The sequence below is a fragment of the Geotrypetes seraphini genome, chromosome 5 (genome assembly GCF_902459505.1).
Source record: "Geotrypetes seraphini chromosome 5, aGeoSer1.1, whole genome shotgun sequence".
NCBI classification, from domain to species: Eukaryota; Metazoa; Chordata; class Amphibia; order Gymnophiona; family Dermophiidae; genus Geotrypetes; species Geotrypetes seraphini.
In genome coordinates, this window is record NC_047088.1 from 200,947,564 (window position 1) to 200,967,040 (window position 19,477).

Below are 19,477 nucleotides of genomic sequence, written 5' to 3' on the forward strand. Positions count from 1 at the left end.
GTCCAGTGTACTCTACTGAACCTTGTATCGAGTTTATTTTGATGCCATTGTCTCAATTTGATTTGTGTTCTCAAAGTTTCAGAGTCATTGTATAGGTTTTTCAGCAGTTCAAAATGTTAAGATTACAACATTAACATGATATTTCTAGAAAATTTATTTATTGAGGCTTTCATTTGGTAGCATATATTGATCTTCAGCTATACATTGGAACTGAAATCTGTGTACCACCACCTTCATTGTAACTGCTCTGGCGAAACCTTAACCCCCTAATGCAGTGTTCTTCAATGCAAGGCCTCTGAAGACCTTTGGGGCAGCTCCTCTCATCATTCAGGATTTTCTTTCTGATACAATGTTCTTTTCTATCCAAGCTCCCCACATAAGGGGATATTGGATGGGGAGAAAGAGCCGCATGCTTGAAGGATATTCTTAATAGACATAGAAACAAAGAATGCGTTTGGAAGTGCTACTCCTTGAGTTTATCCCCAATGAAATGTTTGAAGGTGGTCTGGTGGGGATGAATGTTGCTGACACACATTGGTCAGTAGTGTCTCGTCCTCATATATGATGATATTTAGTGGTTCTCCTTCAGCTCATTTGGATCCAAAGTGGCCCTGACATAAAAATTAGTGAAGACCACTGCCCTGATGTATTTATATCTATTGTTAAATTTTGCAGTGGTTCAACATAGAAACATGATGGCAAATAAAGGCCAAATGGCCCATCTAGTCTGCCCATCCGCAGTAACCATTATCTCTTCCTCTCTCAAAGAGGCCAAATGTGCCTATCCCAAGCCTTCTTGAATTTAGACAAAGTCTCTGTCTCTACCACTTCCACCGGGAGACTATTCCACACATCTACCACCCTTTCTGTAAACTAAACTAAACTAAACCTAAAGTTTATATACCGCATCCTCTCCACGGAAGTGGAGCTCGGCACGGTTTACAAGAACTTAAAATATAAGAAGAGAAAGGAAAAGGTTTACATGAGCTTATATATAGAATGGAAGAGTAAGGGGGAAAATAGAATTACATGTTAGAGAAGAGCCAAGTTTTTAGTTGCTTGCGGAATAGTTGGAGAGAGCCCAGGTTCTGCAACTGCAAGGTACAGGTGGAATAGAAGTCACTAATGTAATGTAAAGTAAGGTCGTTCCAGAGACCTGTGATTTTTGGCCCAAAAATCCTGGTTTATAGGTAAGTGCATATGGTATATCTAATTTTATGATTGCATCTTACTATCAGTATTTTCAATGCATTCATGCAAGTTGGCAAGAGGGGAAACCTTACTATTTATTACACACAAGGAAATTTCAGTGATGGAGAGTGGGGTGGAGTGAAGTGAGGTGAGGATGAATAAAAATTAGAGCTATATCAAATAGCATATTTTATTATTCGGCCGAATATGAATAATGTGCATTGAACTTTAACATAATAAAAGAAGCAACTTAAAATCGGAAATCAAATATCCATTTCAATATTATTTAGCACAGTAGAAACCTGTTTGTATTCAAATTTAAATTTATTATTTGGCCAAGTAGGATAAGGATAAGCAGCATAAAATATGTTTTGCTACTTGGGATCTAGCTAGGTACTTATGACCTAAGTTGGCCCCTGTTGGAAACAGAATACTGGGCTTGATGGACCAGTATGGCAATTCTTTTTTTTTTTTTAAATTAATCTTTATTCATTTTTAAAGCTCACAAGAAGTGTAACATATAATCCAATCATTTATACTTTACTGAATTGAATCCAATTTAAATATTTGGTACAGCCATAGTGGAAATTGCCAATGGAAATGGCCAGTAACTGTCAAAATACAGTTTATTAGTAAAAGAACCTTTGAATTTGCCCCTGAGGCAAACATCTGTTGCTGGAAACATGTTGGACAATTATCTATCAATAAAAAGAAGGGAAAAAATTTGCAAAAGAGAAAACAAAACAAGAACAATACAGATGCACTACTACCAGAGGTTTCTCTTCTTCTTTTTTTTTTTAAATGTCTTTATTGAATTCTGCAAGCATTGAAAATTGTATACAGTACTCCCCGATATTCGCGGGGGTTCCATTCTAGGACCATTCCAGGACCCCCCACGAATCTTGAAAAACCACAAATACGGTTTTTCGTGGGGGAGACTGGAGAGGGCAGCAGGAGAGGGTAGCCGGAGTATGGCGAGTGAAGGAAATCACTCGCAGTATACTCTGACCGCCTCTTCCTGTACTAAAGTCGGGCCTTACCAATCAGGAGCTGCGTGTCAAAGCATATAGTGAGCATACAGCGAGTGATTTCCTTCACTCGCCGGCAGTCCAGCTGCCTCTGCCTGCCTCTCCAGCTGTCCTCTCCTGGTCGGTGGTTCGCGGTCAGATAATACCGTGAATGACCGGGATCGCGAACCGCCGACCGCAAATTCGCAGGGGAGCACTGTACAAGAAAAAAATAGCTGTGGCTAGAAAATATTAATATCTTTATATTGATACATTGTAAACAAAACATTTGCCTGACTTAAAATCTACCATATTTTTTGTTCCCTTAGACGCACTTTTTCCCCCCCAAGTGGGTGGAAATAAGGGTGTATCTTATGGAGCGAATACCCAAAGCGCCCCCCCCCCCCCGGTTACCTTATTTTAATGCTGCCACCCTCCCTTGCTGGACACGGCTTCCTCCCTGAGAGCGGCGCACAAGGCTGGCTGGCTGCCTGGTCTCAGCCACTTCCCCGAGAACAGACAGCAGACGCAGCAGCCTCCTCTTCTGTTCTCTTGTGGCATAGTGGCGCACCAGGTTGCCTGCCTGGTCCTTCCCGCCTGAACTGAGGAGGCAGCTGCATCTGCCGTTCTCAGGGGAAGCGGCGGGGACCAGGAAGCCAGCCAGCCTTGTGCGCCACTCTCAGCGAGTGAAGGCGCCAGAAGTTTTTTAAAAAAGGTACATGCGGGGGGGGGGGGGCAGCAGCAGAGGAAGAGGGAGGGTGAGGGGGGAGAGACCGGGGCCTGCCTGCCTGCCTGTCAAATTAAAAATAGGGATGGAGGAGGGAGAGGCCGGGGCCTGCCTGTGTGGGGGTAGGGAGGGAGGAGGGAGAGGCCGGGGCCTGCCTGCTGCCTGCCTGGGAGGGAGAAGCTGGAGTCTGCCTGCCCTGCCGAACTAAAAATAGGGAAGGAGTCCCCTTTCCTGCTGCCTGCCTGGGGAAGGGGGGGGAGGAGAGGCCTGCCTGCCTACCCACCTACCCGCCCTGTCCCTACCTGCCTGCCCTCTCCTTACTTGTCTACCAGCTACTAGGCCTGCCTGACCTGTGCTCTGTCCCTGCCTGCCCTGTCCCGGCCTACCACTAGACCACCAGAGGGGGGACAGGGTACAGAGCCTGGCAGGGAGGGGGGACAGGGTGCAGAGTTTGGCAAGGAGTGTGGGGTTGGGTGCAGAGCCTGGCATGGAGAATTTGGTTCAGAATGTTTTATTTTTGGTTTTCCTCTAAATCTAGGGTGCATCTTATGGTCAGGTGTGTCTAATGGAGCAAAAAATACGGTATTTTTTACAGCTTGCTGTTTCCATTGTCTGCTTATCTTTTTTTTTTTTTTCTTTTTTTGCTACGGCTGTTTCTTCTTCCTCTCCCTTTTGTGGAGATGAGTAGAACATATGGCTAGGAGGGTTAACTTGAGTATGGGAGACAAAGGGGAGGGAGGGGATTTAACTTACTACACTGTATTTCACTACTTTTAATTGTTCTAAATGTTTGAAATGTTGGGTACCATAGGAAAGTGCAGAGATCAGATTTGAGATGTTGGAATGCAGTACCTTGAAGGAGAAAAACACTTACATTAAGAGCTCTTGATGGACATTTTAAAGGGAGAGGATAATCTTTGACTTGGTTTTGAATGGGGCGCACTTTTTGAGGCAAGAATTCATCAGATCATTGTTAAGGGATTTGGCTTGGAGAAACAAGGGAAATGTATGAATCTTGACTATATTAGGAAGAAAAAAGCGGTATGGATTGGTTTGCTTGCTTCTGTGTGCTTTCATGCATGCAAACCCTTTTTTCACATAAATCCTTCCCTCTTCTCTAATGCTGAAGACATCCATGACCACAGTAGGGAGATCAGGAAATGGACTGTTGCAAACATGTATGGAATGCAGCAAACCTTGTATCAGGACAAGATGTGAATATACTTTGGCACTTGTAGTTTTGATTGATCAGCACAAACGTAAAACCAGATTAATGCAACTGTTGCAAGTTAGAGAGTGGAAGTGAATTGGAGTTCTTTCTTTGCTGTCAGGATTTGACAAACTATTGGATTGGATTTATTATATTTGATATACTGCTTATATATGAGTATTAAGTGGTTTAAAATACTAATACATTAGAAATGAGGGTTACCTTTTTAATCGTTTGAAAATTTTCCCTCTCTGTCCCAGTGGGCTTACAGTTTTAATTAGAGCATCTATGTAAGAAGTATTTAAATACAGGCTAGAGAAATACGAAGAGAAGAAAGAGATGTACTGTGAACACTATAGGCAGATATATGCAGACTATAGCAAGTAATCGCATAGGGTTCCATAGTGTTGGGGGAACAGAGTTGCTCATTGACAGTCTTGAATTGAGGATTACTTTTGGATCAATTAAGACCTACTTTTTTTTTGTATAATTTATTTTAGCTGGCTCACCCCTCTCCTTCACATAAATTTCACTGATTTTAGTTTGTAAACATTTGCTCTGACCATTAAATAGTTTGCTTTTATTTATATGTTGTTGTATTCGGGCAGTATACAAATTCTCTAGGTCTTGATTTACATTGTTCTATCAGTTTGATGCAGATCTGTGATGCTGTGGTGTGTGTTGATGCATCAGTCTGCTTTAGCTTTTTTTTTTGCCTGGAGAAAGGTAGCTTTAATATCAGAAAAGCCCCTGATCATTTTGATGCTGAAGTCCTTTCAGCTCCATCTTTATATGGGAGAATCTGCTGTAATGAGCATTGTCTTTCACTTCAGATTACAAGGTGGATGTATGATGGGTGATTTCTAGTATATAGAACTCTGTTGAGCTCTATTCCTGAGAGAATTCTTGGCACTGCACAATGCAGAATTTGTGTATAATTCCCCTCTTCTGCACAATTTTGAACAGGGAAAAAGAGGCAGCAGTAATTTGCTTGGCTCACCCTCACTCCTGACACAGATTGGCACAGGAAGAGAAAGAGGAGGACACAGCCCATCATGCAGCGGCTCTCTGCTGCTGAGTCCAATGGCTTTGACCCCCAAGATATAAGGGTGTTTTGCACAGTTTAAGTCAGTAGATCCAGGCAGCAGAGGAAGAGGATATGGCCCAAGGTTCTCCTTTCTTTTCCCCTTGTGCTGATTGGCTTGAGGGGAAGATAGGAAGAGGGGGAGCTGGAGGTCTGTGTTGGAGGTGGTTTAGAAAGCTATGGCTGTGTGTGAGAAAGGCATAGAGAGAGCAGAGGATAGTGAGAAACTAGGAGGTCTTGCTGGGGCTAGAAAGAGATGGAAAGAATGCTGGAAGTGTCCACTTTAGAAAGGAAGTAGAGAAAACTGGTAGTTGAACCTGACATGGAGAAGGAAAGATCAAGCTAAGGGAGAGGTTTGATTGAAGTTGGAAAGTGAGATTACTGGAGAGGAGAATTCAGTGTAATTGGAGGAGAGATCAGATCTGAGGAGGGAGAATGTTGTGGGGCTTTCAGGTCTGGGGTGGGAAATTGTAACCAAAAAATTAAAGAATACAGAGTTTAAAGGATTATATCTTTTTATAGTCCCCTGTTTTGTTTGTTGATTTGTTCAGGATTTTGGGGACATTTTTGTTATAATCTGACCATTAGTGTGATTGGGGAGCATGCTAATGCTAACATGAGAACATGGACAGATATGCAACAATTAGAAATAGGCTTACCATATATACTCGAATATAAACCGAGGTAACCTTTTTTCCCCCCAAAAAATGAGGATAAAAAGGTTGATTCGAATATAAACGGGGATGGGGAGAGGGTGCTAATATTCAAGGGCAGTGCTTGCCTTGCCCTGCCAGGCTCTGCACCCTGTTCCCCCCTCTCTCGCTGCTCTTCCAGGCTCTGTATCCAGCCCTCTCACTTGCTCCCTCCCCTGACTAGCCAGGTTTTGTACCCTGTCCCCCCCCTCCCTCCCAATGACTTGCAGGCCTCCATTGGGCCTGCCGTGAGACCTGGTGGTCCAGCAGTGGCCGGAACAGGAGGGATCCCTCCTGTCCCAGCTGATTCTAAGAATTTTTACCTTCCTCCTGCCTTCCCTGCGTACCTTTAGTATCACTGGTGGTCCAGTGGTGAATCTGAAATTTGACAGCTAAAATTTAATGCATTTGGGTTGTAAAAACCTGAGGGAACGATACTGTTTAGAGGGTGAAGAACTTAAGTGCACGACAGAAGAGCGGGACTTGGGTATGATTGTATGTGATGATCTTAAGGTGGCCAAACAGATTGAAAAGGTGAAAGCGAATGCTAGAAGGATGCTAGGGTGCATAGGGAGAGGAATGGCCAGTAGGAAAAAGGAGGTATTGATGCCCCTGTATAAGACTCTGGTGAGACCTCATTTAGAATATTTGGTACAATTCTGGAGGCTGCACCTTCAAAAAGATATAAAAAGGATGGAGTCGGTCCAGAGGAAGGCTGCTAAAATGGTGCGTGGTCTTCGTCATAAGGCGTATGCGGACAGACTTAAAGATCTCAATCTGTATAGTTTGGAGGAAAGGCGGGAGAGAGGAGATATGATAGAAACGTTTAAATACCTACATGATGTAAATGCGCATGAGTCGAGTCTCTTTCATTGGAAAGGAAGCTTTGGAATGAGAGGGCATAGGATGAAATTAAGAGGTGATAGGCTCAGGAGTAATCTAAGGAAATACTTTTTTACAGAAAGGGTGGTAGATGCGTGGAACAGTATCCCGGAAGAGGTGGTGGAGACAGAGACTGTGTCTGATTTCAAGAAAGCCTGGGATAGTCACATGGGATCTCTTAGAGAGAGGAAGTGATGATGGTTACTGCGGCTGGGAAGACTGGATGGGCCATTTGGCCTTTATCTGCCGCCATCGTGTTTCTACGAGATGGCAGCCAATCTGCTAGCAGCTCTGCATGAGCAGGAGCGAAGGAAGGTCGCTTCTGCTGTGATTTACCTCTGGACCACCAGGGATACTAAAGGTATGCAGGGGAGGTGGGAGGAAGGTAAAAATTCTTAGAATTGGCTGGGACATGAGGCGGGAGGGATCCCTCCTGTCTTGGCCACTACTGGACCATCAGGTCCCATGACAGGCCCGGCAGAGGTCTGCAACAGGTTCAGGAGGGGGCTGGGTCAGCGCTGACCCGAATATAAACCAAGGCCCCAATTTTGGACCATTTTGGGGGGCCAAAAATCTCAGTTTATATTTGTGTATATACAGTAATTCTTGAGAAGGCCCTGCGTAAAGACATGCTAAGCCCTTTTACTACCATAGTGCAGCTTAGTGAAGGGGTCCTTTTATAAAGTAAGTGGAGAGATTTGTACAAGAGTGAGAACAGGTGAAAGTGTGTGCAGGTACTTCCAAGAGGGTTACTTTATAAAGACAGACACATAGAGACCCTTTTTATAAAACAGGTATAACTTGTGTGTTTTTCTGCCTTGCAGGCTAGGCGGGCTGTTTGTGTGTACCCTTTTAAGGATTATCCAGGGAGTAACTGTTGTCTGGGCCTGTACCTAGACAAGTGCGTCTGTTCCACAATATTAGGGCTGGTCCTTGCTTCACTTTGTAAGTGAAACTTGTAGGGTGCTCCTGAAGCTAGAAGTGGTATGAATTACCTTTTAGAACATGCCTTGCTTTATATAGTACCACTGCTGCTCAGGAAAATCTTTTTTGGACATTTTTTCTTCTCAAAGCGTATAAAAATATATATTAAACCAGAGAATGTATCTGGGGGAGAGACAGGAATACCTACTTTAACTCAGTAAAGATATCTTTTCTCTGTAACAATATATTCTTTTGTACAGGACTAAAACCTGCTGTGGCATGCTGGCATCACTTTCAGATTCAGCCGCGTTTTGGATTGTTGTAGATTTGAGAGAGTCACTCTTAAAATACTAAGTTTTGATGCTTCTGATGCCATCATATGCATTTTGATTTTGCTTGCACCTTTTTTCAGTACTAGCTGAAGGTGAGGTACATTCAGGGGCACTATGGGGACCCTTTTACTAAAAAGTAGCCTGCACTGTTACTAATGCATGGTTTCCCATGCGATGAGGCCGCTCTTTAGCACTGCTGTAAATTGGCTGCATTTTCAGTTTCCTCAATTAATGATCACGTGTTAACTTCCCCATTAGCATGGGAGCTCTTACCGATACCTGTTTTCTAGGTGGTAAGGGTTCCTGCCCTCCCATTCGGTTAGCGCACAGTGATGTAGCTACACTGGTCCTCACAAATGGAGAGAGTGTCTCTAATGTTCGAGTGGGTGCTGACCTGGGAAGTAGCGATCATCAAAGGGTTTGGTTTGATATAACGGCTAAGTGGAGAGCGTCCGAACAATACTTAAAGTCCTAGATTTCAAACGTATGGACTTTAATGCAATGGGAGAGTACCTGAAGAAAGAGCTGTTAGGATGGGAGGACATAAGAGAAGTGGAAAGACAGCGGTCTAAGCTGAAAGGAGCGATAAAAATGGCTAAGGACCTTTATATGAAGAGAATAAATAAAAACAAGAGAAAAAGAAAGCCGTTATGGTTCTCCAAACTAGTGGCGGAGAAAATAAAGGCGAAAGAGTTGGCGTTCGTGAAATATAAAAACTCCCAAGAAGAGGAGTGCAGAAAGGACCACAGGGTGAAACTGAAAGAAGCCAAGAGAGAGATACATCTGGCGAGAGCACAGGCGGAAGAACAAATGGCTAAAAATGTAAAAAGGGGAGACCAAAATTTTTTCAGATATATTAGTGAAAGGAGGAAGATGAAAATGGAATTGGTAGACTAAAAGATGCTGGGAACCGATATGTGGAGAGTGATGAGGAAAAAGCAAATGTGCTAAACAAATACTTCTGTTCTGTGCTCACAGAAGAAAATCCTAGAGAAGGACCGAGATTGTCTGGCAGAGTTACACGAGAAAATGGAGTAGATTCTGCGCCGTTCACGGAGGAGGGTGTTTATGAGCAACTTGAAAAACTGAAGGTGGACAAAGCGATGGGACCAGACGGGATCCATCCCAGGATACTAAGGGAGCTCAGAGAGGTTCTGGCGAGTCCTATTAAAGACTTGTTCAACAAATCTCTGGAGACGGGAGTGGTTCCTGGGGATTGGAGGAGAGCGGATGTGCTCCCTATTCACAAAAGTGGTCACAGGGATGAAGCAGGAAACTACAGGCAGGTGAGCCTCACTTCGGTTGTTGGAAAAATAATGGAAGTGTTGCTGAAAGAAAGGATAGTGTACTTTCTTGAATCTAATGGGTTACAGGATCCGAGGCAACATGGCTTTACAAAAGGTAAATCGTGCCAAACAAACCTGATTGAGTGGCCAGAGAGCTGGATCGAGGACATATGCTAGATGTAATTTACTTAGATTTCAGCAAAGTCTTTGATACGGTTCCTTATTGGAAGCTGTTGAACAAACTTGAAGGGCTGAAGTTAGGACCCAAAGTGGTGAATTGGATTAGAAACTGGCTGTCGGACAGACACCAGAGGGTGGTGGTTAATGGAAGTCACTCAGAGGAAGAAAAGGTGAGTAGTGGAGTCCCTCAGGGTTCGGTGCTGGGGCCAATCCTGTTCAATATGTTTGTGAGTGACATTGCTGAAGGGTTAGAAGGAAAAGTGTGCTTTTTTGCACATGATACCAAGATTTGTAACAGTGTAAATACCAAAGAGGGAGTGGAAAATATGAAAAAGGATCTGCAAAAGTTAGAAGAATGGTCTAATGCCTGGCACCTAAAATTCAATGCAAAGAAATGCAGAGTAATGCATTTGGGGACTAATAATCGGAGGGAACCGTGTATGCTGGGAGGTGAGAAGATGATATGCACGGACGGGGAGAGGGACCTTGGGGTGATAATGTCTGAAGATCTAAAGGCGAAAAAACAGTGTGACAAGGTGGTGGCTGCTGCCAGAAGGATGCTGGGCTGTATAAAGAGAGGCATGGCCAGTAGAAGGCAGAAGATGTTGATGCCCCTGTACAGGTCATTGGTGAGGCCCCACTTGGAGTATTGTGTTCAGTTTTGGAGTCCGTATCTGGCAAAGGACGTAAAAAGACTTGAAGCGGTCCAGAGGAGGGTGATGAAAATGATAGGAGGCTTGCGCCATAAGACATACAAGGAGAGACTAGAAGCCCTGAATATGTATACCCTAGAGGAAAGGAGGGAGAGGGGAGATATGATTCAGATGTTCAAATACTTGAAGGGTATTAATGTAGAACAAAATCTTTTCCAGAGAAAGGAAAATGGTAAAACCAGAGGACATAATTTGAGGTTGAGGGGTGGTAGATTCAAAATGTTAGGAAATTCTACTTTACGGAGAGGCTAGTGGATGCCTGGAATGCGCTCCCGAGAGAGGTGGTGGAGAGGAAAATGGTGATTGAGTTCAAAGAAGTGTGGGATGAACACAGAGGATCTAGAATCAGAAAATAATATTAAATATTGAACTAAGGCCAGTACTGGGCAAACTTGCATGGTCTGTGTCTATATATGGCCATTTGGGGGAGGATGGGCTAGAGAGGGCTTCAATGGCTGGGAGGGTTTAGATGGGCTGAAGTAGGTTTTAACGGAGATTTTGGCAGTTGGAACTCAAGCATCGTACCGGATAGAGCTTTGGATTCTTGCCCAGAAATAGCTAAGAAGAAAAAATTTAAAAAATTTAAATTGAATCAGGTTGGGCAGACTGGACCATTCGGGTATTTATCTGCCGTCATCTACTATGTTACTATGGTAGCACTGGGCATGCCTACTCTCTGCTCTCAAACATCCACCCCAAGCGCTAAAATATAAAAAGTATTTGTTAGCATGTTGGTAGCATGTGCAGATCTGAAAACTAATGCATTCCAGGTACAAAAGCTTGGATTATAACCCATTATGGACAAAGAAAGTACCTGTATATAATATATGTAAACCACTTCAGTTGTACCACAGAGAGGTTGTATATCAAATCCATGATCCCCCCCCCCCTTTATTGGTAGTGCTGTTAGAGGTCAGAGCTGCCATTTTGAACCCAGGACCACATGGGGCAAGAGTATCTGGGGATCATGTTTACCCTATCACTAAACCACTGTCCTGGATAAGTCCTGAGGTGAGGAGGGGGATTGGGTGGCTTTGCAGGGGCGGAACTAATGCTGTGCTTAAGGCAGAGAATAGGGGGTAGATTGGGGGTACAGAATAATACATGGGGGTTGGGGGGCATTTAGGGGAAAATTCAATATATGGCACAGAACATTTGGTGCTACTTCTGTATCAAATTATTGGCATGAAAAGTGCCAAAATGAGTTAGGATGGGAGAAAATACACTTACATGCCCATTTATAAGTGTTCCAAGTAGATCTGCAAAGTGGACATGGCCATGAGCCCTTAAAATGCGTGAAGTATTATAGAAGATCTGTGTTAATCTTTCTTGCTCAAGTTCCGGAACTTGGAGGCAGTGGCGTACCTAGGGTATGTGGCACCCGGGGCCCATCATTTTTTGACACCCCCCCCTCATGTAAAATTTTTTTTTTTTTTTTTTTGCAATAACCATGAAATGGAATAAATGGTCAGAATAGAAACAGGCAGTGAAAATTTTCTTTTTTTTTTTTTTTTTTTTTCAAAAGTATTTTTATTGAGAATGGCAAAAGGTCCAGACAAGCAACCATGGTCTGTACAGAAACTTATACATTATCAAAAAGAACACAGAATGAGAGTAACAGCAACAACAAGCATGAACAAGCCTCTCCCAAGAGAAAATTGCCAATGAGAGGCATAGCAATACACAACAAAAGGCCAAAACTTGGGGCAAGCAAACAAATCCCACCCCAGAACCCACAAGAATAATAAGCCGGACTAGACCCTCAGCCATATTTTATAATGAAAAAAACCCCCACAAGCAACAACACCCAGACCGCTCACCAGACACACCAATCCGCACAACAAGCACCCAAGAAACACCCAGCCACCACCCAGACAAAACTACCAGACACACCTACCCCACCAAGCCCAGACCCAACCCCCCCTCCCCAGAGAGTGCAAGCGCAAAGTGGACCGTGAAAAGGGCAGCTGCAGAAGTGGAAAGCCCCAGATAAGTAGGTTAGCTAAAGAAAGCCCACAGATAGAAGAAATCAGGATAACAGAAGTTCCAACAAATGCTCCCACAGAAAATTTTCTTTTATTGAACCTCATTTATGTAACCATTATTCCAAACATAACATAACATAAATTATGTCTGAATTGTCATGACATCAGAAGTACATATGGAGTAGTTGCAGGTGATGCTTGGGACAGTTCTGATTATGTTAGTTTGGTTTTATGTGTTTTTTTAATAGAAGGGTTTTTATTTCTTTTTTTAAGGTTTTGTAGTTTGTGGTCGAGGTCAATAGGTTGTAGAGTTGGGGGTCAAGTGTTGCAGCTCGAATGGCTAGGAGGTTGTCGAACAGTTTTTTTCTTTTGACGTTTTTGGTTGGAGGGTGTGTGAATGGTGCGTGAGTTCTCCTATGTCTGTTTGAAGTGGATTGAATTATTTAGCTGAAGAAATTAGTTACCCCCCCCCCATTCCACACACATTAATTCTCTTCCATTTTTGTTCCCATTATAAAAAAACACTGATAAGTTCCCAGGAAAAAAATACATTAAAATAAGAAGTGAAAACAAAGGCCCCTACAGATGAGAACATAACATAAGAATAGCCTAACTGGGTCACACCAATGGTCCATCATGCCCAGTAGCCCATTCTCATGGTAGCCAATAGTGCTGCCCGATTCAGAGAAAAATATTTCATTCGATCCGATTCACCCTGTTGAATCGATTTTTCGATTAGATTCACTGTTAATGACACCGCTTTTTAAGTTTAAACAAAGTATAACAATAAATTTCACAACAACAATAAATTTCACAAAGTACTTAAAAAAAAAAAAAATCACATTTTTCCATTAAAGCAGTTCTGGAGACATTTGCTTGAACAGTCTTTTTTCCCAGTCCATAAGCAAGCAATATGAAAAAGATTTCCTTAATTATCTACTCAAACATTTTTGCTATTTACTTTCATTGTACCTATACTATTATTCAGTAGAAAAAATGGACTTAACTGTGCAGGAAATGAATCTCCTCATACACCCACCATATAGTGTAAAAATGTGCAAAGGTCTGTTTTTTTCTTTCGATCACTACATAGCCTAATGCCACACAAGCAGCGCTGTTACAAACATATTCTGAAGGTCAATGCTAAGGTTGACAAAGTTTCCTTCCTTGGACCAGAAGGAGATACTGACAAACCACTGGAAGAGATTCTAAAACAACTACCCAGAAATAACACCCAAAGACCCACTCAGTGTGTGAACCAGTTGAGTGGAGTGGACTAACTGGGGGTGGAAATGGGCCCAGAGTTTGCTCAGCAGAATTTCCCAGACTACCTCTTCCTCTCAACACACTGACATGCTACCACCACCACCAACACTAGGAACACCTCACCGAGTATGCCAGCAATGCTTATAAACTTTATAAAACACATTATTATATTTTCTTATAAAGCATATATTTTAACTGAACTCAGCCTTGCCATTCACAAAAATAGAAAAGTTCCCATTTCAAGCTGTCTCATGTACACTTTTCAAATCTAACATATTGTAATCACAAAACAGAAAATAAAATTATTTTTTCTACCTTTTGTTCTCTGATCAATATTCAAATCTTGTTGGTCCCAGGCTCTTGTTGTCTTGCTTGCCAGGGTCTCCTTTCTCCGTGCTAACCATCCGTCTGCCATCTCTGTTCTCCCCTTCCGTTTCCCTTCCCTCTCCCGGAGATCTGGCATCTTTCCTTTTTTTTGTCTCCATCCACAGATTCACCTTTTCTCAACTCCCCACCACCCCAGGATCCACCATCTCTCCCTTTCTGTTCCCAACTATCCTCCTATCCAGTATCTCTATCCCCCCTCCACACCATCCCCTGTTTCCAAGTTCTCTCCCTTTCTGTTCCTTCCCTCCCTAAATCCCATTATGCACCATCTCTCTCCCACTCCTCTGTTTTTAGACCCATTATTTCTAACCCCCAAAGTCTGGCATATGCATGTATCTTTGAACCCCCCCTTCCCTCTCTCCCTCTGTGTACTTTTACACCAGGCCCCCCCTCCCCGAAGGTCTGTCCCCCCTCCGAAGGGCTACACCCCACCCCTGAAGACCTGCACCCCCCGAAGAACTTTACCTCCCACCCGAAGGTCTGTCCCCCTCTGAAGGCCTAAACCCCACCCCTGAAGGACTGCACCCCCCCCCCGAAGGCCTGCACTCCCTTGAAGGTCTGCACCCCCCCGAAGGCCTGTCCCCCCCTTGAAGGCCTGTCCCACCCCCTTGTAGGCCTGTCCCCCCTTTAAGGCCTGCCTGCCTGCCTTTCCCCCCCTTGAAGGCCTGTCTCCCCCTTGAAGGCCTGCCCCCCCCTTGAAGGCCTGCACCCCCCCTTGAAGGCCTGTCCCCCCCCTTGTAGGCCTGTCCCCCCCCCTTGTAGGCCTGTCCCCCCCTTGAAGGCCTGCCTGCCTTTCCCCCCTTGAAGGTCTGCACCCCCCCGAAGGCCTGTCCCCCCCTTGAAGGCCTGTCCCACCCCCTTGTAGGCCTGTCCCCCCTTTAAGGCCTGCCTGCCTGCCTTTCCCCCCCTTGAAGGCCTGCACCCCCCCTTGAAGGCCTGCACCCCCCCTTGAAGGCCTGCACCCCCCCTTGAAGGCCTGTCCCCCCCCTTGTAGGCCTGTCCCCCCCCCTTGTAGGCCTGTCCCCCCCTTGAAGGCCTGCCTGCCTTTCCCCCCTTGAAGGCCTGCACCCCCTTGAAGGTCTGCACCCCCCCAAAGGCCTACACCCCCCCCCCGAAGGTCTGCACCCCCCTGAAGGCCTGCCTGCCCCCCTTGAAGGCCTGCACCCCTTGAATGTCTGCACCCCCCCCGAAGGCCTGTCCCCCCTTGAAGGCCTGCCTGCCTGCCTGTCACCCCCTCCCCCTTGAAAGCCTGCTTGCCTGCCCGCCCGCCCCACCCTGAAGGCCTGATGCCCCGACCCACCCCGAAGGACCGCTCGCCCCCCTGGCCTCCCCGCACCACCTATGAACAGCCGCAGCAGGATCGCGAAGTCAGCGTCGGGTACCAGCCCTAAGGGGGTGTTCCCGGCCTTGCCGTTCAGTCCCCCGCCACCCCCGAAGGACCGCTCGCCCCCCTGGCCTCCCCGCACCACCTATGAACAGCCGCAGCAGTATCGCGAAGTCAGCGTCAGCGATCCCTGCTGCTTCCTGCGCCACGGTCCCGCCCCTCCTCTGACGTCAGAGGAGGGGCGGGATCGCGTCGTAGGAAGCAGCGCAGGGATGCTGACGCTGACTTCGCGATCCTGCTGCGGCTGTTCATAGGTGGTGCGGGGAGGCCAGGGGGGCGAGCGGTCCTTCGGGGGTGGCGGGGGACTGAACGGCAAGGCCGGGAACACCCCCTTAGGGCTGGTACCCGGGGCGGCCCGCCCCCCCCGCCCCCCCCTAGGTACGCCACTGCTTGGAGGCAAGGAGGATGGCAGTTTGAATGCAGAGCTCCTCTCCCTGGACAATCTGCCTGCTTTTAAATATCAGCAGCAGTGGGAGATCAATTGCTTTTACACCTAAGCAGCAACGGGACCAACCCACCAAAAACCCACAGTCCCGGTCCTGCAAAAATATGAGCTCCACCCTCCCTGCAGTTCGCTAGGAAAATCAACTGCTTTTACACCTAAGCAGCAGCAGGACCAGCCACCACTACCAAGAGCCCTTTGCCCCGATCCAGCCAGGCATGTGAGCTCCTCCCTCTGCAGTCCATTGGAGAGATCAATCTACCTGCTTTTAAATATCAGCAACAGTGAGAAATCAACTGCTTTTACACCTCAGCAGCAGCGGAACTATCCGCAACTACCAAGAGCACACAGACCCGATCCAGCCAAGAGTGTGAGCTCCACCTCCCCCTGCAGTCCACTAGGAAGATCAACTGTTTTTTACACCTAAGCAGCAACAGGACCAGCCACCACTACCGAGAGCCCTTTGCCCTGATCCAGCCAAACAAGTAAGCTCTTCCCCCAGCATTCCGTTGGAAAAATCAATATGCTTGCTTTTAAATATTATCAGAAGTAGGAGATCAACTGCTTTTACACCTAAGCAGCACCAAGACCAGCCGCCACTATCGAGAGCTTTTGTCCCAATCCAGCCAGACGTGTATGCTCTTCACCATACAATTTGTTGGAGAGATCAATCTGCCTGCTTTTAAATATCAGCAGCATTGGGAAAACAACTGCTTTTACACCTAAGCAGCAGCGGGTCCATCCGCAACCAGAAAGAACCCACAGACCCGAACCTGCCAGGAATGTGAGATCCGCCCCCCCTACAATTCGATAAGAAGATCAACTGTTTTTACACCTAAGCAGCAATAGGACCAGCCGCCACTACCGGGAACCCTTTGCCACGATCCAGCCAGACATATAAGATCTTCCCCCAGCATTCCATTGGATAGATCAATCTACCTGCTTTTAAATATCAGCAGCAGTGGGAGAACTGCTTTTACACCTAAGCAGCATTGGGACCAACCGCAACTACCAAGAGCCCATAGACCAGATCATGACAGGAGTGTGAGCTCCACACCTCCTGCAGTCCGCTAGGAAGATCAACTGCTTTAACACCTAAGTAGCAGCAAGACCAGCTGCCTATAATAGGAGCCCTTGCCCCGATCCAACCAGGCATGTGAGCTCCTCCCCCTATATCCCGTTTAAGAGATCAATCTACCTGCTTTAAATATCAGCAGCAGTAGAAAAACAACTGCTTTTACATACAAGCAGCAGCGTGACCTACCGCAACCACCAAGAGCCCACAGACCCGATCCTGCCAGGAGTGTGAACTCCTCCCCCTGCAGTCCATTGGAGAGATCAATCTACCTGCTTTTAAATATCAGCAGCAGTGGAGATCAACTGCTTTTACACCTAAGCAGCAACGAGACCAGCCACAACCACCGAGAGCACACAGACCCGATCCTACCAAGAGTGTGAACTCTTCCCCCCATGCAATCCGCTAAGAAGATCGACTGTCGGCTCCGGGCGGCTTTCCCGCAGAGGAGAGAATCCTGCATTCACCGTGGGCCTCATCTGGGGCAGCCTCCTTGGAGTGGCTGGGGCATGGGCAGTGTGTCTGGGAGGGAATGCATGGATGGGAGAACATCGCAGGGGAGGAGACATAGGCATCCTGGGACTGTCTGCCAAGTCTCTTCCCTGAAGAAGCCCTTTCTGGAAACGTCAATCGCTCCTCCTAAACTTACTTGCTCCACTTCATCACTGACGCTGAAACCGTGGATTGAAGACAAAGTTTTATTTTATTTTTCTTTCCAGCTTATGATTTATCTTTAATCTTATCTATTGTTTTGCCTTTTGTCTTTGTTTTGTTCTATTTCTATCATTTAAATTTCTCCAGAATTCTACTGTTCAACGGCTCCCCCTTCTGCTTCTATTCCTTTCTCTCCTCTCTTCTACCTTCCAAAGTATTTAGATCAATGCTGTCTTGTTAAAATGTTTATTTTATTTTTATTTTTCCTCTAACTCTATTTTTCACTTCTCTATTACCCTCCAGGTACTTTAGTTAGATTGTGAGCCTTCGGGACAGTAAGGGAATTTTTCAAGTACCTTTCTTATTTCTAATCTTAATGTATATTTTCTGTAAACCGCTTAGAACCTAACGGATGTAGCGGTATATAAGAAATAAATTACATTACATTACATTACATTACATTGCTGGGATTTACACCTGGTTTCAGTTGATACAACTCCTTGCACACAAAGTTGAGTGTGAATCTTGCGATTATGTTCTGTTCTGTAAAGGGCACTGACTCCAGAATGCCTCTTATAGAATACTAGTGTTTAAGCCCGTTACATTAACGGGTGCTAGAATAGATGTGTAGAGTTTTAGCACAATGGGTCGCTGAGGCATTTTTTTCTTTCTTACTTTATGTTTTTTATCTCTCTCCCTGCCCCCCTTTCTTTCTGTCTCTGTCCCCCTGTGTGTCTCTGTCTCTTCCCTGGCCCCCTGTCTTACTGTCTCTCTCCCTGGCTGGCTGTCAGTCTTTCTTTGTTTCTGTATCTTCTCCCTTTGCGAGTGTGGGGCAGTTGTAGGCGCGCATGCGCACTCCTTCCGGCCACGGACATACGGAACACGCAGGTAGGAGTGCGCATGTGCCGCTTAGGGTTTTATTATCTAGTCATTAAGCCCGTTACATTAATGGGTGCTAGAATATATGTCTGTCTGTCTCCCTCCTGCTGACTCTCTCTCTCTCCCTGACCCCCTTTCTCTGTCTGTCTTTCTGTCCCTCTCCCTGCCCCTGTGTCTTTCTTTCTTTCTGTCTCCCTCCCTCCCGCTGTCTGTCTGTCATTTTTCCCCATTTCCCTGTGCAGCAGCATTTCCATCCCACTTCCCTATGCAGCAGCAACAGCATTTCCCTCCTATCCCTCCCTTTCCTGTGCAGAAGCAGCAGCGGTATTTCCCTTCCCCTCCAAGTCCCTGTGTAGCAGTAGCAGCATTTTCCCCCACCCCCTTTCCCTTCTCTTACCGCGATCTGGCCTGCTCCATTCGGCCCCTCCCCCTTCTTTTACTGCCATTGTCCTGCTCGATCTGGCCTGCTCCTGACCCTCCCACCGCTGACAAACCTCTGGGCTTCAGCCGCGTAGGCAGCACTTTAAACATGCTGCTTCGTGGCCTTCTACTGCCGACTTCCTCTCCCGCGTCTGTCTCTGATGTCATCAGAGACGCGGCAGAGGAAATCGGCAGTAGAAGGGCGCGAAGCAGCGTGTTTATAGTGCTGCCTACGCCGCTGGAGCCGGGAGGTTTGTGGAGGGTCAACGGGTGGAGCGGGGCTGCTCTCCACCACTCAGTGGCTGCCACTGGAATGCAAACAGGGCCGCGAGTGTGGGGCAGTTGTAGTCGCGCATGCGCACTTCTTCAGGCCACAGACACACGGAACACGCAAGTAGAAGTGCGCATGCGCGGCTTAGGGTTTTATTGTAGAGATTGTTCAGTGTTGATTTTTTTTTTAGCACTGAACTTTGAGAACCATGTACATAATTTTTCCCTAAATGCATAGAACCATGGTAAGTGGATTGGCAGATAGCATGGATGCCCTTATTATCCATGCAATTTCTATCCTGTATAGTAAATGCTGGGCAAGCTCCCAATATTTTCCACAAAGGCTTTGTATTTAATGTGTGTTGTTTTTTTGCACCTTTATTATAAATTAGTATACAGGTATCTTTTTATCTTATTTGTTTTTTCCTTTAGATCCATCACCCTCTCCTTCTTGTATGAATTCCAAGTATTTTATTTGTAAGCTGTA

General features: G+C 45.8%; 1 protein-coding gene across 5 annotated transcripts in view; it reads left to right on the plus strand.

Moving 5' to 3' along the window:
• Window positions 1–19,477, plus strand: part of SLC25A12 (solute carrier family 25 member 12) — a 167,063-nt gene that overhangs the window by 26,082 nt on the left and 121,504 nt on the right. The gene's annotated exons all lie outside the window — the stretch shown is intronic.